General features: G+C 40.8%; 1 protein-coding gene across 3 annotated transcripts in view; it reads left to right on the top strand.

The window, feature by feature from the left end:
• MID1 (midline 1) overlaps positions 1-18440 on the top strand; it is a 347027-nt gene that overhangs the window by 169130 nt on the left and 159457 nt on the right. Inside the window, exon 1 of one of the 3 annotated variants that reach the window (XM_070604433.1) lies at positions 15803-16435. The exons of the other annotated variants lie outside the window; for them this stretch is intronic. The gene's annotated coding sequence lies outside the window, so the exon portion shown is untranslated. Of the gene's footprint in view, positions 1-15802; positions 16436-18440 lie in introns of those variants that run through there. 3 annotated transcript variants of the gene reach the window in all.

Here is an 18440-nt window from a genome sequence, read left to right as displayed (position 1 = left end):
ACTCATTATTAAACATGCCGAGAACAGACAAATTCCAGGCGAGTGAAGCATCCACTGATTCACTGCAGTTAGGTGGGTCGTGTGATATTTGTCTTACTTGCTTTTCCTTAAGAAACTCCCACACCATTTCCCGCTCTTGAACCCCGCATGTCAAACACACAGAGCAACTGTGGTAGGATAAAATTGTTAGCATTAAAGACAGACGCTTAAATTAGTATAACCCTCAGGCCAGGTATACTTCGCTAAATTGTACAGGCTTTAAAATACCAGCACTCAATTTTAAAAAAATGTATCCATAGCAACCTCTTTGTCAAGGGAATAGTTACCTGAAAGGATACACATCTTTTCAAAGAAACAGGGAGAAATAAAACCATTACTGGTTAACTGTGGATGATACTACTTGGGTTTAAATTTAGTTAAGGGCATGAGTCAGGAGAAGGGGCTTTTAAGAAAGTTTTACAACTTATGTGCTTATTTCTAGAAGAATGTATTTTCATGCCTTCTCTATCACCAAAAGGTTCTTATGTGCGGGACTTTTATTAAAATACCATGAAATAACTTTGGATTTAAGATATGTAAGAATAAATATCGGCCCTCCTATTCTTCTTGCCCGTAGCATATCTGCCATTTTCTTAGAAAGATCCTTCATTTAACATACATGGTGGGCATCATTCTTGGTTGTTGCTGCATATGGCTCTTTGGTGGTCATTTCATGGGTATTTGTTACCAGAAAGGACACAGGATCATGTAAAAGGCCATAATCCTTCTGTTTTGAAATAATGACCTGAGTTATCCTGTTTCCAAGAGTCTCTCTCTAGAGTGGCCTTTCAATTGGTCATGTTCTGTGACATAGGCTCCAGGGAAAGACCAGGAGTGGGGCTTTTGATAATATCTGTTGGCAAATTGAGGAAAGGTGAAGGGGGACTTTAGCACTAAGGAGACTGCATAGCTCAACTTCTCGAATCACTTGGGTAAATAGTGTCAGGCAGGAAAAACTTTCCCTCTATTCTCTTAGCTTTCATTCCTGGGACCTGCGAATTAAACTAACAAAAGCCAGATTAACAGGATAAAAGGCACACAATTTTTATTAATATTTATGTGCATGGGAGCTCACAGAAAAGGAGTTAAACTCAAAGAAGGGGTTAGATTCCAGGGCTAATATACCCTTTTCACAAGAAAACAGGGTTTGGGCTTCAAGGGATGATAAAATATGGGGATGTGACTAGAGATATATGGAGGAACTAACAGAAGATAAGGGCTATTTTAGTAAGGCTTGTTTATGCAAACTCGTCTTGGTGCTGACTTCCCATCTTTGATGATAAGAATCACTCCTCTCCCTGGTACGGCAGGGAGCGAGGAGGGGGCTCCTTTCTCAAAGGGAAATTTATGCCCTGATTTTAGGCAGATAAGAGGAGGGCAGAGAACTCTTCCGACATCTCTTGGTCCTCAGTTGCCTTTAGTTCAAAATAATCCTGATGCCAAAGTGGCATATTTTGGAGTGGCATATTCTGATCTCCTTCAGGAGGTAAACACATGGAGCTTGGGGCTTGTATTAGTCAGTGTCAGTCAGGGCTAGCTTCATAGGCAAGCATGCAGTCACACAAGGCCCCAGCTTGGTTTAATGATCAGCTAAATGGGTGTGGCTGCATTCCAGTAAAACTTTATTTGTGGACAGTGAAATTTGAATTTCGTATACTTTTCATATGACATGAAATAGGATTCTTTTGATTTTTTTTCTCAACCATTTGAAAAGGTTAAAACCATTCTCAGCTGGTGGACCACACAATGACAGGAGGGGGGCGGGATTTGGCTCAAGGGCTGGAGTTTGTCAACCCCTGAGCTGGAGAAGTGGTCCCCAAACCAGCAGCATCAGCCCTACCTGGGAACTTGTCAGAAATGCAAATTTCCAGGCCCCACCCCAGACCTGCTGAATCAGAAACTCTGGGGTGGGGCCTGGTAATTGTGTTTTAACAAGCCCTTCAGGGGATTCTGTTACTTGCTCAAATTTGAGAACCACTGATCTAGACTGACCTATGGTTCTGAACCTTAGCTGCTCATTCTAATTCTCTGGGCTGTAAAAAAATCTCCCCACCAAGCCCAGCCTAGATCAATTAAATCAGAGTCTCTAGGGGTGGGACCCAGTTACCAGTATCTTCTACCGCTATCTCCTCCAGGTGATTTCAATGGGCAAACAGAGCAACTAATGCTTTCATTGTACAAATAAGGAAATTAGATCAGAGAGCTTAAGCAACTTGCCTGAGACTCAAGAAGAAATAGGGATGGTACAGCCCACTTACACTTTTTCAGATACACGAGCATTAGAATAGTATGTTTGGTTATAGAATCTATTTGCCAGAAGCTTCAGGGGTCATGCTACCTTTTATTACTAGCACAGATTAATTTTAAAACACATCTGGAAACACGCCCTAAATAAAATGAAAACTAGTTTTAGAAACTCGTTAGGCCAGATGATGTCACTATAATTGGAAGAAATAAGGTGCAGAGGCTCCAGGCAGTCCCATCTGCAAGCACTCTGGGGCTGAGGCGAGACCTCCAAGATTTGGATGGAAGGACGAACCTTGAGAGCCACTGAATGTCATTGCCTACCCTGGAGCTACTTGCCAGTATAGCTGCACAATTGTTTCCTGTTCCATATCTGGAACACACGTAAATAGGTTACAGTCTTAAATGTCGTTAATGACAGTGAGAAACCAACATTTGAACGCTTGGGATGGGTTTTATGACTTAAGGATTCCTATGCCTTGGGCATTTTTAAAGGAGACTTTCAAATGATGAATGTTTCAGTTCTGATTTTCTCAGTAAAGCCTTCACCATATCTGTGCATTCCGTGCAAGCAAGAAGACAGGCTGTGTACCCAAAATAGACCTGGAAAAAGTGAGGCACAGATGGAAACTGAGTCATGGGATGCTTACAAGTGGAGTTACACAAACGTACAACCAACCATTGGACATTTTTATTGTTTTAGTAGTTACTTGATCATAATACATGCTACAATTTTTGAGTGTTTACTACTTGCTGTGTTCTCATAGTTCTGTAGTTAAGAGCATGTTTTCGGGGCCCAGTCAGCCTGAGTGCATAAACCAGGATCTGCAAGCTCCTAGCTTTGTGATCTTGACAAGTCATTTTGCCTCTCTGTGCCTCAGTTCTGTCTTCCAGAAAATGGGGATGGTATTAGTACCTATCCTCATAAGGGTAAAAGAGAATTAAATGTGCTTACAAGTGTCTGGCATCTAGTAATCAGTAAATTAAATAATATTATTTTTAAACAAATGACTTCATTCAAATCACAATAACTTTGAGGGAGAAGAAGCAGATGGGCCAAATTCACACAGTTATTAAGTGACAGAGTTGATATTTGGACTGAGACTGTTTCTGGAATCGGTGCTCCTAGCCACAATGCTATACTGCATTGATTGGGATGATGAATCAAGTATTTATGGGCAATATTTTCCATGCATAGTATGAACTTTTTGGCTTGGTTCACATATCCCTGGACTTTCTTTTCACCTGGACAATTTTACAATGCCTCCAGACTCCCCTCCCATGGGAAACTGAAGCAGGAAGGTGGCCCCTCCTCCCAACAGCTCCCCCTGCAACTGGCCGCATTTCAGTAAATGTTGACTCCATTTTTCCAGCTGTTCTAGCAAAGAACTTGGAAGTCATGCTAGTCTCCTCTCTTTATTTAACACACTCACTCTATCAGCAAATCACATTGGCTCTACTGTCACAATATATCCAGCATCTACCCAAATCTTCCCACCTCCACTACCACCCCTGTCCCGATCCACCTTGATGCCTTACCTGGTTGACCTGGTTGAACAAAAGAGCCTCCTCAGCGACCTTCCTTCTGCCCAACAGGCTACTCTCTGCCCAGCAGTAACAAGGAACTCTTAAAAATTAAATTGGCTGTTGACACTTGGCTTCGAAGCCTCCGTGATTCTCCCCATCTTGCTCTCAGGAAAACTGCAAACTCTTCTGGTCATCTACTAGATCTCACGTGACCTAGAAACACTGTCCCTCCAACACACACACACACACACACACACACACACACGCTCACGCTCACGCTCACGCTCACTCTCATTCCGGAGACCCCAGCTCCTACTACTGTTGCCCTTACTCACTCTGCTCCAACCACCTCAAGCTCCTTGAATCAAGTTTGCCCTGGCCTCAGAGCTTCTGCAATTACTGTCCCCCCTGTCTGGACTCTGCCCCATCCATTGCCATAGCTGAAAGTCTTGCTTCCTCACTCTGCTAAAATGTCACCCTATAAAAATCAACTTCCCTACCCCACCCGCCAGCACTCCCTACCCTCCTTACCCCTATCACCATGATACCCACTTTATATTTATTTGTTGATTTGTTTGTCTATCTCTCTCCTCTAGAAGATATGCTCGTGAGGGCAGCCCTCAGCCTTTTTGTACCTGTCTGCTTGCCTCCCCAGCACCTAGAACAATGTCTGGCACATAGTAGGCACTCAGTAAATATTTGTTGAATGAAGGATTGGCCATTTGGGCATCAGGAAGGTACACCATTGTGTCTTTGTTAGCACGAGGTTAAGGCATGAGAGCCCTCAGCCTCTTTTTCTTATAGGAGGCACTTGTCTTTACACTTGAGATCTTTGAATGCTCTGGGAGTGATGAAAATCAATTCATAGAGATCTAAAGATATCTGTATATTGCTAATGAAATCATTGGCTAAACCACTGATGTACCAATTAGCTTTGAATAAGGGAAAAACACTCCACAGTCTGCATTACTAACTGTGGAAATGAATCACAGAAATGTATTACATTGGGAATGCCATTGCGAAATTCTGAATGGAGAGGAAAACCTCATTCACAGTCGTGGAGAAATAGCCTTAAAATCCACATCCTGCCCAACATAGTACATCAGCAACATCTTTTTCCATGAGGAATACCCCATCAATAGGTTTATGTATGGTTTTTCCCTATCTGCAAATGATCAACACAGCCCAAATTTGGAGAACTATTCAAGGTAAATAAAAATGATTAAAGTTCTTTGTTTTGTTTTCAAATGTAATGGTAAAGTCTTGGCTTATCTTGAAGGTGCAGTGTGAGGTACTTTGGGAGGTAAATTGAGGTTGAGGATTTCAGAAGCAAATCAGAATCTAAGTGGCAAATCCCAAACACCTCTACGTGAGGCACAAAGGATGAGGGAGCGTTGTGGTGAGTCATGGGTGTGCTGGTTTTTGATGCCTCTTTCCAAAGGAGAACTGCATCTGAACTAGGCTGGCCTCACCACGTGCTGCAAAGAGCACAGGTTTTGGAGTCAGAGAGATATGTGCCAATTTCCCAGATTCAAACCATAAACTGGCTGCATCTTCAAGAAGGCCTGATGCATACCTGGTTCATGATTGAGACGAGATTCCTTTCATTTCCTCCCTTTTCATTCAGCACAAATACCTCCTGGTGGGTTTTATTACATTAAATAGCACACCTCTCTAGTGCAGGTATTCACTTTTTAATTTAAGGTTTAACTAAGTTGGACCTCTTAGTGTGTGGTGTATCAGCTGGTTTTGAATTCCTTCAATCAGGTTAGATTAATTTGCCCAGTTGAAAATAAGTATCGCCAATTGCTTGGTTTCTAAAGATGACCGTAACAAAATTCTCTCTTCCCTAAACAGATATTGTTTAAGAGAAATATCAGAAGGTCTTTTCGATAAAACATAGATAATGCTACAAATAAGAGTATAGTTACCTTGTTCATTGTATGTTGTTATTTAAATCACTCACATTAAAATAATTTAAATAGCAGCGCTATTTATAAAATAGACAGGCAATATAAGTCCTTCCTTTTGTAAATTGATAAATCAAAGGAGAAATAAAATGAAGCCTCGTTTGAATGCAGTTTCTCAGACATTTAGAGCTCTTTAATAAATATGGAGAAAGCTAAGGCACCGATACTCAACATTTGCAGTTTTTTCCTTGCTACGACTCAATATGTTTATCTTATATCAGAAGAACAGTATAGGAAAGCCTATCTCAGTATGTGTGAATTTTCATAAGTGGTTCCCAGCAGAGGAAGAGCTCATGATGAGCCATCTAGTTATAAGGAAATAAGGGCAAGTATTACTTCCTTGGCTATTAGAAGAGAGCAAAAAACACCCTGATCTGTGTTTAGCAAAGGAAAGAGACATGTAAACCATGATTCTTAAGTAGTTTTTTTATGTACCACCATCTTAAATCCAAGTATAAATATTATGTGTGAAGTGGAAGAGGGTTTTCGCCAATCAGAAAAAAATCCAACCATTTGAGCAATCTTTCTGTGCATTTGCAAAGTGCCAATCTAGAAGATAAAGCATTGTCTTTTTACAAGCAAGGAGCACAAATCCTGTCCAAAGCTCCTTTTGATTAAAATTTCTATTCACCTCCTTCTGTCTATGTGATTATCAATGAACCAACCGTTTTTGCTTGTTTCTAATATATGAAAACTGAGATCTGGTTCACAAAAGTTAATTTTCTTTAATCTCTAAGACTTTTAAAAATCAGCTTTGGGCATTAAAATATTAAAGGTTTGAGAGACTAATCCTTTTCATTTATAAGAAAAGTAAGAGAGAGAAAAGAATAAGTCTAAGAAGTAAAATGGTCATAAATGAAGACTAGGAACCAAGTATTCCTAGCCATACTTAAGCTTACACACAAAAATGCATTTTAATCAAGAATGATGCCAATTACGAATAAGAAGAACATGGGGTTTTTGATTACTCTAATGAATTATTAAGGCGTCTTGGTTGTAGAATCTTCATTCCTAGAAATCTAGAAGAACGTATGTCTAAAACAGTTTGGATCAGGGCTAATATATGTATTTCTCACTACACATGTCAAATTATCCATAAACGTTGAACAAATTAAATCTGTAGTGGGGGAAAGAGGAAATGCCAATCAGATCATATGTGCATGATGTGGTGATGTTGCACTTGGGGTTCACAATGAGCCATCAGACATGTGAATTTCTCTAAAACGCTCCCCTGACTCTTTGGTCAACTATGGGCCAGATAATCATAAAATAGTGCTAGTTTACAGGAAGTGAATTCAAGGACAAGAAATTGATTTAATAACCAATGAGTATCTTTTTGTTTATTTTTAATTAATTTTAATTTTATTAAAGTAATACATGTTCAAAGTACAAATATATTAAAGACTTGTAATGAAAAACAGCAATCCCTGCCTTGTCCCACTTCATTCTAGGAGCAATCACTTTCAACTTGTAAATATTTCCTCTGGTATGTACTCTTATATTTCCCATAACATGCTTTTACTACTACTTCTTGGTTTATGAATTTTAGACATTATCTTTAACATCCTACATATGATCAAAAAAGAATTACCTCTCTTACACTACCTTCCTCATCCCCACTCCACATCCTCCCAATATCATTGTGTCAGTTAGGAATCGTGTTCACCTAGTAACACAAATTCTAAAACATTGGCTGAAACAAATTAGCAATTTATTTTTCTCACAGAACATGAAATTCAGGGCTCATTTGGAGGCTCCAAGATGCCATCAGGAATCCAGGATCCTTCTACCTTTCCTGTTTTCCAGCTTTACCATGTGTTCCATCCTCTCATGGTTGGAGAATGGCCCCAGCCCCTCAGGCATTGCAACCATATTCCTGGTGGGGAAATCCAGGAAGGACAAAGGGCAAAGAGTGTGTATCTCCTTCAAAGAGCTTTCCCAGAAGCCCTACACAGCAGCTTCTACTAAAATCCCATAGGCCATAATAGTGTCACATGACCACCCATAACTTCAAGAGAGACTGGGAAATGTTGCTCAGCTGGGCACATTTCTGCTCCCAAATAAATTGAAGTTCTGTTGGAAAGAAACGAGGGGAAAATGAATATTGGATTGGCTACCAGTAGTCTCTGACACAATATCTATATCAGCGATCACTGCCAATTTAAGGAGTGTTCTATGACTATGCTTCCTATTTTGTGCTTCTTTTGTTTTTCCTGGAGTTAATAATAGCCTCACCTTTTGCTTTTATTTGTGTATACCTGTTCATCCTCAAATGTGATCTATCAGTATCATCTTTTACCCCTGGAGACCTACCTCCAGGAGTCCTTCATCCTCCTGCTACAATTTAGACTGAGACCTTTCTAAGACTATTGCATCTATCATCTTGGACTTTCCTTATTTCTCTTTAGGTTGGTTTCTCTTTAGGTTGGCTCTTCTTTCCTGGTTTAGTTCCCTCCTTTTGCTAAAACACATCTTTGAGTGGATTCCAAAGAAAGAGCACATGGGATGCAAAAATTTTGAGTGTTTCTTTGAAAATAATTGCATTCTATCGTGACATTTAATGAATAGTATGACTTGATATAGAATTGTCAGTTAGAAATCATTTTGTCTCAAAATTTTATAGCTCCTACCTTCCAGTGTTACAGTTGAAAAGTATGTAATAAATCTATTAGCAAAATTTCATTATTTATAAATAAGAGAGCCTTCTACTAATGGAGGTCTTTAAATTATTATTGTTATTATTAGTTGCAACAATTCAGTAAACATTTTTTGACTGACCATATCCACTGTGCTTGTTGTTATAAGGGACATACAATAGTCCCTTGGCTAGGCTATAGTACCCCGTTACTCAATCAAACTCTAATCTAGGTGTTGCTGTGAAGGTATTTTGTAGATGTGGTTAACATCTATAATTAGTTCCCTTTAAGTAAAGGAGATTATCTTTGACAATGTAGGTGGGCCTCATCCAATCAGTTGAGATCCGTAAGAGCAAAGCTGAAGTTTCTCTGAGGAAGAAGAAATTTTGCCTCAAAACTGTAGGATGAACTCCTAACCTGTCCTGTGGATGCCAGGCCTAGCAGTTCTCACAATCACATAAGCCAAATCTTTGAAATAAATCTCAATATTTATACATATATATATATATATATATATATATATATATATATATATATATATATATACATATCCTACTGGTTCTTTCTCTAGAGAACCCTGAACTGATGCAGGCTTCAGTGACCTCAGAATCTAGGAAAGAGGTTAATAACACAAGTAAAAAATAAATTATTATGATAATGTTCCTCATAAATTTCTACACAAAATTATAGTAAAAAAGTAGATGACTCAGAAATTGAAAGATTCTCCTTAGGAGGTAGGATATCATTGTGCTGGTGTGAAGCAGAATGTTCAATTGGGAACGTAGAGAATATCTGACAGTGGGAGGAGCATATGAAAACCATCACTAAATTCATGCATAAACCTTTACCAGATTACCAAGTGGAAGGTAATGAAGGATCAGCCGTATTTAATCAATCAACAAAAACTAGACGATATCAAAGTATTTCACCTCTAATTCTAAAATAATAGAATTATTACATAGTAAGTTATAATGAAAATTTAAAATAACATGCTTTGTTTTAATTCCTTAATTTTTAAGTGAAGGAACATAAAGCTGAATTTATTTAAAACTCTGACTGGTGACTAGTTAGTTAGCTCCATCCTATCTGAACGTCAGCCCTTAGGGTCCATTCTCCCAAACGACTCCTCACAGTGTGTCTATTTGTTCTGGTTCTGTATTTACGGATTTCTTCCCCTCTTTCCAGGGTCTGTCATCCAAAACATTCATATAACAAACAATAGTTACAAAAAACTTTCCCATATATGATTTCATTTGTTTTAGTCCATTCGGGCTGCTAAAACAAAGAACCATAGACTAGATGTCTTATAGACAACAGAAATTTGTTCCTCACAGTTCTGGAGACTGGAAGTACAATATAAAGGCTCTGACAGATTTGGTGACTGGTGAGAGCCCCTTCCTGCTGCAGACAGCGATCTTCTTGCTGTGTCCTTGTGGCAGGAAAGGGCACTAATCCCTTTCATGGGGGCTCCAGCCTCATGACCTAAGCACCTCCCAGAAGTCCCACCTCCTAATACATTTGGGGTTAGGGTTTCAACATATGAATTGTAGGATGGGGGAGCACAAACATTCAGGCCATAACTTGCCCAACTGTCCCCTGAAAAATCGCGAGTTTAGATATGTCCATTGGTTTACCTGAGGTCCATCAGCCAGTTTAGAGGCCACATCAACACTAAAAATGGACTCCAAATCGCATATGTGGCCCCTGCTTGTGGTATGCCACATTGCCTTTGTTAAGCAATTGAAAGAAACTAACTTAATGAGTACCTGTACTCAGTGAGTAGAAACTTGTTTCTTTTTTGTGACATCCTATAAGAATTATAGGCTGGATTTTCTGTTTTTTCTAAACAGAGACATCTCTTTTTTTTTATTGTGGTCATAATAGCTTATAACATTGTGAAATTTCAGTTGTACATTAATATTTGTCATACACCATATAAGTGTGCCCCTTCACCCCTTGTGCCCACCCTCTACCCCCCTTCCGTCTGGTAACCACTAAATTGTTCTCTTTATCCATAAGTTTGTTAATATTCCACATATGAATGAAATCATATGGTGTTTGTCTTTCTCTGTCTGGCTTATTTTGCTTAACATAATGCCCTCAAGGTCCATCCATGTGGTTGCGAATGGGATGATTTTGTCTTTTTTTATGGCTGAGTAGTATTCCATTGTGTGTGTGTGTGTGTGTGTGTATATATATATATATATATATATATATATACACACACACCACATTTTCTTGATCCAATCATCAGTCGGGGGGCACTTGGGTTGCTTCCAGGTCTTGGCTATTGTGAATAATGCTGCAGTGAACATAGGGGTACATAAGTCTCTTTGTATTGTTGATTTCTTTGGATAAATACCCAGTAATGGAATAGCTGGGTCATATGGTGTTTCTATTTTTAATTTTTTGAGAAATCTCCATACTGTTTTCTATAGTGGCTGCACCAGTTTGCATTTCCACCAGCAGTGGATGAGGGTTCCCTTTTCTCTGCAACCTCTCCAACATTTGTTGTTTTTTGTCTTGGTGATCATAGGCATTCTAATGGGCCTAAGATGATATCTAAGTGTAATTTTGATTTGCATTTCCCTGATTATTAGTGATGTTGAGCATCTTTTCCTGTGCCTATTGGCCATCTGTATATCTTTGACAAAATGTCTGTTCGTATCCTCTGTCTACTTTTTGACTGGGTTGTTTGTGTTTTTGTAGTTCATTTGTGTGAGTTCTTTATATATTATGGAGATTAACCCCTTATCAGATATATGATCTGTCAATATTTTCTCCCATTTGGTGGGTTGTTTTTTCATTTTGATCTTGGTTTCCTTTGCCTTCCAGAAGCTCTTTAGTCTGATGAAGTCCCACTTGTTTATTTTTTCTTTTGTTTCTCTTGTCTGAATAGACATGGTATTTGAAAAGATCCTTTTAAGTCTGATGTCAAAGAGTGTACTGCCTATATTTTCTTCCATAAGTTTTATGGTTTCAGGTCTTACCTTCAAGTCTTTGGTCCATTTTGATTCTATTTTTCTGTTTGGAGAAAGATTATGGCTTACTTTCATTTTTTTGCATGTTGCTGTCCAGTTTTGCCAGCACCATTTTTGAAGAGGCTTTCCTTTCTCCATTGCATGTTCTTGGCTCCTTTGTTGAAGATTGGCTGTCCATAGATGTGTGGTTTTATTTCTGGGTTTTCAATTCCGTTCCATTGATCTGTGTGCCCATTCTCGTAACAGTACCATGCTGTTTTGATTACTACAGCTTTGTAATATATTTTGAAGTCAAGGATTGCAATGCCATCAGATTTGTTCTTGTTTCTCATGATTGCTTTGGCTATTTGGGGTCTTTTGTTGCCCCATATGAATTTTGAGATTCTTTGTTCTATTTCTGTGAAGAATGTCATTGGGATCCCGATTGGGAAGGACAACTCATGTTTTTGTCAACTTAAATTACCTTCACTAATCACCTCAAATACAGTATTCCTCAAATTTTCCTCTGCCACCATAAGTATAAAACAACTAGATTTCTGGAACCTCTGAGGGAGAATAAATACACTCTTTTTGTAGCCCTCAAGGACGTTGCACTTCCACCAGCACACTCAGGTAGCTGAGTAGGTAACTTCAGCTTGGTTTTCATTGACTTTTGATGATGTGTCCTGACACATATTTCAATAAACTATATGAAATTACTGATAGTCAACCATTTTTTACTTACACAAACACTAATACCAGATGCTTTGACCTAATAGAATACTGAAAGGGATGGCACAAGCTCTGCTGGTTGTCCTTTAAGGTGCTGTATCAATGTCCATCCATGTCCAGTAGGGCCTGTCCATGACCATCCGCCCAGGAACCCATGTTGTGTTTGCTGTGGAGGTCTGTTTATAACCACACTTGCACATAACTACACAGGATTATGGTCTAGGCTGCTTTATAAAGGAAGATCTGTCGAGACTACAACATCTGGGGCCAGCCCCATGACCGAGTGGTTAAGTTCACATGCTCCACTTCAGCGGCCCAGGGTTTTGCCAGTTCAGATCCTGGGCGCGGACATGGCACTGCTCATCAGGCCATGCTAAGGTGTTGTCCCATATAGCACAACCAGAGGCTCTCACAACTAGAATATCAACTATGTGCTGGGGGGCTTTGGGGAGAAGAAGAAGAAGAAAAAAAAAAAAGATTGGCAACAGATGTTAACACAGGTGCCAATGTTTAAAAAAAAAAGGAAAAAAATTCAAAGCAAAGTAGAAAAGTAAACCAGAAATATTCAGTAGAAAAGTATCTCTTTCAGGTAAAAAAAAAATCTATTAAAGAAAAAGACTACAACATCTCCTCAGCTGATGTTGGCACGTGCAGTTAATCATAGACTGAGAAACAGACTATTTCCTCTAGTGCAGTGAGTTTCTTTACTTGCTTCACTTCACTTACTTACGCTGTTTCCAATAAGTGGATCTAATCCTCACTTAAGGGACAACCCCCAAAGGACCGTTTATTTAATTAGAAATGTTTAAAAAATTATATGTTTATTTGTAAATGAAAAAGAAGCCTTCATTTATTTACACTGTTCACTTTTCTTAAAAGTTTTCAGAATCATTTCTGCAGACAGCTTATTTTATAACAAAATGCAGAGTAATTCTAATCCCAAACACTTAAGTTTGATTCCTGGTACAGCAATTTATAATAAGATCTTGGGTTATTTACTTTGCCTTGATGATCCTGACTGTTCATTCTTAGCCTGACAATGGTGATGTCTACTTTTTGGTATTTTGGTGGAGATTAAATGGTGCACATTTGTGAAGTGCCTGGCAAAATGCTTGGTTCATATTAGGTACTCATATGTGGTGTTTTTTAATGACACCACCATTAGCGTTCCTGTCCTTATGCATAATGTGGGGAGATAGTGGAAATAACCATCATTAATCACTATATCTCTTACCAGCAGAAATGCCCTTTTATATACCTATCAGAGATTATCATATATATTTCTCCTAGAGATCTTGTAATCTCTGGCTAATAAAATGTGTGATATGTAGATGCAAAAGTGTGTGATGCCTTCATATAAAAACATAAAAAATATACTGTCTCACAAATATGTCCATGAAGCCAAGGTTCTATTTTAGAAGGCTGGTCTCTTCTCCTTCACTCTGGCCTGGATATGGCCCCAGTGTGGCAGTGTTAGGATAGAAGACGGCATTATGCTTATTGTTCTCATAAGTATAGAATAGATAGTAAATTATGGTAAGAAGTAACTTTCATAGTTTAATTTCCCAAGAGATTCTTGTCTCTTCCTTAGCGTGGCAGTGACAGTAGTCCGATCAGTCTCCATGTCTCAGGGAAGCTGCACGTTGCATTTTGTTTTCTTTCCATACGTGTTTGTTGACTGCCTACTGCACGGTAGGTACAACGAAAGTGGCTGGGGTTACAAAGATGAATAAGGCACCATTCTTGCCCTTGAGAGTTTTATAGTTTGGTAGGAGAGACAGACTCAAAAGCATAAGATTACAGTACAGCATGGCAGTGAAACAGCAGAGGCGTATCATGCTTTGCTCAAGCTGGGGCTTACCGTCTCCTGATTCAGCACAGCTTTTTCCAACTCTTTGTTCAGTGCCCTCACTGGGGGAAGGAGGGAACATTTATACCATTGAAATTGGCAAAGGCTACAACAAATCTTGGCTTTTTGTGTGTGTGTGAGAACTGGCTGTTAAATATTTACCAGCACACCACTGGGTGTCTATAAACTGCTTTATGAGCATAGAGGAGGGAAGGGATTAATTTGTCTTGGGGCATTCGGGGAAACCACAAGAGGAGCGACATTTGACCTTGTAGGATGGTGGGGGAGTGGGCCAAAGGAGAAGAAAAATGGATGAAACTTAGAAAGGGCACAGTGATAGCAAGAGGAAATCTCAGCTCATATTTACCTTTGAGGTGATGACAGCAGAAGGCAAATGCAGTCATGAAAAGCTTGTACTGAAGGTGATAAATAGATGTGCCTAGGGATTTAACTCCAATGATATGTAATGGCAGCAGCTCTGGGCAGCTCCCCGTGACTTGGGGCTGAGGTCATACCTAGGGCAGGAATCGGTGCGGTATGTCTCAAAGTGAATCAGAGTCCTTTGGCAGTGGGATAAAATGCTGATTCCAGGCTCCTCCTCAAACCTACTGATCAGATTCCTTTGGAGCAGAAGCAGGGACTTGGGGATTTGCATTTTTAACAATCTCCCCAGAAGTTTCCTCGCACAGTCAAGTTTGAGAACCAATATTTCAAAGCTGGCACATCAGTGGTTCTCAAGGGGGCACGATTTTGCCCCCTAGGGGACAAATGGTGATTGATTGTTATCGATGGTCATGTCTGTGGGGGTGCTACTGGCATCTAGCGGGCCAAGGCTAGGGATGCTAGGGCCAAGGGATGCTGCTAAACATCTTGGAATGCACACAGCACGGCGCCACCACAGAAAATGCTGTGACCCCGTACTGTCAATACTGCTGAGGATGAGAAACCCTGGTATACATCATAGTGAGGGCTCTGAAGCAAGTTCAAGAAGAGGACTGAAGCCAGCTTGTGTCGTTAGGTGGACCCTGAACCTGCTAAGATAGGGGGTTCGGATGAGGTTATGGGCCTCCAGGCCCAAATATTGGGCCGCCAAATTCCATAGAACTGGGCATAACTCACGTCCGTTGAACCCACGCAGATGACACTCTTGAAGCTGCCAGTTCATTGTTTGCTAAGTTGTTTTTTTCCCCGTCTGATACCAAAAATTTAAAAATATTTATTGAGTTAGTCTCACAAAATTCTGGCCATTTCCTGGTGCCACACAAAGTAGTCTTTGCTCCATCGACTTGAACTTTTTTGAAATCCAAAAGGTAGATTTGCATTGAAATCACGTTGACTAAGAGTTGCATAAAGTTACTGTTTACATGGAGTTAAGAAAGCAAACTTTGGAGATTCTTTCCGAGTCTAAGCCTAGGTTTAAGTTTATAAGAAGGCAGTTGGCGTTTTCCCATCATGCTAAGATGATGGTCAGTACATCCCTGTTAATAAGTTCACCAGATCAACCCTTTAGGTAAGGTGAACCATAGTGATACACGTACTTTAAAACATTTTCTTTTTAACCAAACATCAGTGTTTATTTTTCTAGTAACAATTTTATTAGCTAAAATTATGCCTCTGGCCCTCAATATATAGAGATTCTTGTTCATTTGCTGCATTTCAACAGATTTGTGTGCACGTTCCCATTAAGATTTGTTTTTCTTAGCTGGATATACAGTTCATCTATATGGAAATGAGGTGAGTAACATCCTCCTCCCTTGATTGTTGGTTTCAGCTAAGGTGTTCTGCATAACAATTTGGTTTCCTCCCCAGTGTCTTTGCAAAAGTAGCACTTCGGTGCAAGATACCATTTTCAAAAAACGGCTGGGTCCTGAGTGTTGCATTTTTCTGGCTGCAATAATTCCGCACTTTCCAAATGCTTTAGCGCTTTTAGGGAGCTCCCAAAACCAAGGCTTTAAGGTCCGAAGCTAGTTAGGCTTTGAGCAGACCCAGAGCTGTAAGATAAGAATAGAACTCATCTTTTACTTTTGGAGCTTTAGACGCTGTTCCCAGCTGCTTCCAGTCATTTAAATCCTGAAAGCTCTCTAATCCTCGCGGAGGCAGCCTTTCTGGCTCCCAGGGTCCACCCCTTCCTCCTGATTGGCGAGGCTCCTCCGGAGCCCACGCCAGCCACCTACGACGTCTTTGAGACCCGATTTGAAATAAGAGCCAGGCGGTCCTCGCTTCCCTGAGACCGACTCTTCATAGGCTGGGAAGAAAAGCTTGAGAAACTTGACATTGTCTTGGGCAGAGAGCGTGTAGCAACAGATCAAAGAAAAAGAGGAAGAAAACGTGCTCTTTGCTGCCTGTGGATCTCGCTGAGTTGCTTTTGTCTTGCGGGCTTCTGTTGGGTTTGCTGTTTCCCCTCTGAAGACCGCGGCGTGGGCTTCGAGGCAGCTCGCTCCCTGCCGGATGGGTCATGGAATTCTAAACATGAGGCAGGTAAGCTCCGGGAGCTGCGCAGGCGGGTGGGGAGGGAGGGCGCGGCTTGGGACCCCTGGGATGTTACTCCGGAGAGCTTGCTGGATTAGCAGATGCCTGGCCAAGTTGATCCATTTGGCGTAAAGACCGGGCTGCGTTTTCCTAAGGGAACCAAAGAAGCAGATTTCCTGTGGTTCCCCCCGAACACCTCCCCCCGCCCCACACGCACACCGTTGCCACCCCTCCCCACTGTTGCTTCTAATGGTGATTGGTGATGTCAGGCAGTCATTGTAAAGGGCTTAAAAGCGGTTTGCAGAATATGTAAATCAGTTCCAGTTTGCCATCGCAGGAATGTATTGTGCAGGGATCTATCTCGAGCTTTTAGCCTCTATCCTATGCTTTGGGTTAGAATAAAGACAACTGAATATCCTGAAAAAGAATTACACGGGGCCTCTTATCTCATTTTGGCTTCGCGTTCTAAGCCCTTACTGTGTTTATGGCTGAGAAGGCGGAACCAGCCCGAAATGAGCACAGACAGTCCTTCCAGAAAAATGCAGATTTGTTTTTCGCTTCCAGCAGTTTTGAAATTGTATTGCTTCTGGACGTGAGCAGACAGCCCTGAAAGTAGTGAGCAGAGAAAGGGCTCGGGGGTTGCTTAAATGAGTCTTTGAAAAGAATTCTAAACCAGTAGCTTCTTCCGTGGCTCCAGGGCACGGTGATAAAATTCCTTATCAGCCCAGGCGGAGGTTTACAGCTTTGCCGTTAAGAAAAGAAAAGAAAAGAAAAAAGTAGGAAGCCAAGAAAAAGGTGTAATTTACAACGCAATCAAAGTTATGGAAGAATCTTAGGTCAATATTTAAATATCAAGATCAATACTCATACAAGGGGAAGACAAGACTGGAAAAAACATGCCCTAGACTGGCAAGGGCAGAGAATTACAAGAGGAATGATGTTGCTTGCGTCGGCTCTAAATAAATCTGGGTGGGGAAAGTTAGCATCTGTATTACCTCACTTTTTCTTCCAACTGTGCACTTTGGGGCAAGTGATTTGCATAGGAAGCAAACTTTCTGTTTAGGGCCTGGGGCGAGGGGTTTAGAACTTTCTGTCCCTTTCCTGCAGCCTCGGGAGGTGAAGCAGAGTCCCCACTGAATGGTCAAGGGTGAAGACCCTCTGCCTTCTTGCCCCGTCACTTGCTCCCTCGGCAAGTTTCAGTGAGTGCAGAAAAGCACGCTTAGACGAGCAAGTGTTGGGTGTTTTCAATGGCTTGGCTTGCCTTGCTGGAGACTGGGGCTGAGGCTCAGTTTCTTTAAGTTCTGCAAACTCAGCGTCCGACCCCATTCTTTTTATGTCGAGCAATCAGATGGGATGGCGAAAAGGAGCGAGAAGCCTAAAAGGAAAGGATTTAAAATGAAAAAGAGGAACGCAAAACGTTTTTGAAAAAGGTCCTTGGCTGGAACAAAGAAGTCATTTGATCCTGTGCAGAGCCACCTGTCCTCTCCTCGATGGTGTCTGAGCTCAATTTTCAGAATCCCTGTTCCCACACAATTCCTCTGGGACGGAGGCACTCCCTGTTCCTGACGCCAAAGGCATGCTGTCCCAAGCTTGGCATGATTTCTCCCAGGCCTAGCTCCTTGTGGCATTCACATGAATTGGAATTCAGCCCAGTATTGAAGTTTTAAGGGTACATATGTAGTAACTCCTTGGTTATTTAATGAATGGGCAACTTTTTATCCCACCACTCTGTATGTCTAATAATATTTTTGCCTGTTCAGTACTTGAAAAGAGGATGGAACAGGGGGTGGGATGCAGGGGTAGGAGGAGATGGGGAGAGTGGTTGCCCATCCAAAGAATCCGGACAGTCCAGCATTTCAGGAATCTAACACATTGGTCCACAACAGCTAGAACAAGAAGGTAGAGGGGAATGAGATGGTGGAGTTATTGGCTTGGATTAATCCTAACTTTGAGTTTCTCTTGGGGGACAGCTGACTGTTGCATCTGGATAGGGTGAATCACACCCACCAGCCCA

The sequence above is a fragment of the Equus przewalskii genome, chromosome X (genome assembly GCF_037783145.1).
Source record: "Equus przewalskii isolate Varuska chromosome X, EquPr2, whole genome shotgun sequence".
NCBI classification, from domain to species: Eukaryota; Metazoa; Chordata; class Mammalia; order Perissodactyla; family Equidae; genus Equus; species Equus przewalskii.
The sequence above is the reverse complement of the archived record's forward strand: the minus strand, read 5'-3'. Positions and strand labels throughout refer to the sequence as shown.